The sequence below is a fragment of the Belonocnema kinseyi genome, chromosome 7 (assembly GCF_010883055.1).
Source record: "Belonocnema kinseyi isolate 2016_QV_RU_SX_M_011 chromosome 7, B_treatae_v1, whole genome shotgun sequence".
NCBI classification, from domain to species: Eukaryota; Metazoa; Arthropoda; class Insecta; order Hymenoptera; family Cynipidae; genus Belonocnema; species Belonocnema kinseyi.
Genome location: NC_046663.1, coordinates 30,776,873 through 30,778,702, shown reverse-complemented (window position 1 = coordinate 30,778,702; position 1,830 = coordinate 30,776,873).

Sequence of the window (1,830 nt, the reverse complement as noted above, 5' to 3'; positions counted from 1 at the left end):
TTAATGATGATATTATAATTTTGTTATATTATAATAGTCTTATTTATATCTTGATCCGCATTTAAAAGAAATTAAAGAGATTGGCGATTCGGGAATTCAACTCGTTTGGATAAAAACTCAATTATTTGGCGGAAACATTAATTATCTTGTTAAAAATGTGACTATTTTGTAAAAAAGTCCACTTTTCTATCAAAAGTTTAATTACTTTGTTCAAATTTATTTATTTTTAATTTGAAGGTTCATCTCTTTCGTTGAAAATAAATTTTTGAAACTGAAAATTTAAAAAATTTAACTTTTTGGTATTTTGTTTAACATTTGTCTTTTTTTGTAGATTATTAATTTTCTTGGTCGAAAATTCATCTTATTGGTTGACAATTTAACAACTATGTTGAAAATTCATTTTTTCTGTTAAAAATTATTCATCTTTATTAGAAAATGTAACTATTATAGGATTGATTAAAAATTAATCGTATATATTGGTAAAGTTGAAGCATTCTTTTTTTATAGAACATTAATCTTCTTGGTCGAAAATTCACCTTTTCCCTTGAATATTTAACAATTATGTTGCAAATTCGTTTTTTTTTCTCGTTCAATTAAATTTTTTATCACAGTTTTTATCTGGAAATTGAACTATTCCATTTTTGGTTGAAATTTTATCCTGTGCATTGTATTAGTTAAAACACCAATTATTTGATAGAAAATTAATTTATGTGTTTTCGATTATGATTTTTTTAATTGGAAGAATTTTTAAATAAAATTTTTTTAATTAAATTTAAGGTATTCAGAATAAAAAAATAATTGATTTTACAAGATGATTCTGAATCTGTTCAAAATTTGAACAAAATGGTTCCAAATAGAAAGCCTTGAATTGTTAAAATTGTAATGATCTAAATTTTAACTTTGAACGCTACAATTTTAATTTAAAAAAAGGTTCAAAATTAATTTAAAACTTGAAATTATTTCAAATAATTTGAAACGCGATGTAAATTTTTGCAGATTTAAAAAAAAAATCAAGCATTTTGAGAATTGTAAAATATTTAAAAAATATCATATAAAATGATTTGATTGATTTTTAGTTTGTTAGAGGCGAGGGGCAATTCTTTTTATTTTTTTATTCCCAAATTTTTTTTGTAGGTCCTTTTTTCTGGGTTTTCATGCCTTTCAGGCTTTTCCACCGATCCAATTTATTTATTTATATATACGGCTCAAAATTGTTGTTTTTATTTCATTACATAAGCTTTCTTCCAATTCAATTGAAAAATATTAAATATACTCTATTTTTTAGCAACGTTTTATAATTATGGTTGAGAATTTAACTATTTGGTTGAAAGCTTAACTCTTTGATTGAAAACTCATATTTTCGCTTAAAAAATTCAACTTTTTGTAGATAATTCGTCTTTTTGACTTTTAAATTTAACAATTTCGTTGAAAATTTCTGTATCTGAAAATGTAACTATTCTAGGATTAATTAGGAATTAATCGTTTTTATGTGGAAATTGAACTATATTCTTAATGGAATTTTCAACCAAAAAAGACAAATTTTCAACAAAAAAACTAATTTTCTCTCTCTCAAAAAAAAAAAGAACAGAAAACACACACAGAATAGGGTGAATTTCAATTATAGAAACAAGTTTTTAAGCAAATAAAATAAATTTGCAACGAAATATTCTCAAGTTTGAGCGCGCCTAGGGCGCGCGACTGTCGGTTCTCGCGCGTCGCGCTCAAAAGTACATTTATCTCGTGCTTCGCGCTCGATTATGTATTTACCTCGCGATACGCGCTCGATCTTTATATTTCTCTCGCCTTCGTGGACCCACCTTTCAAAATCAA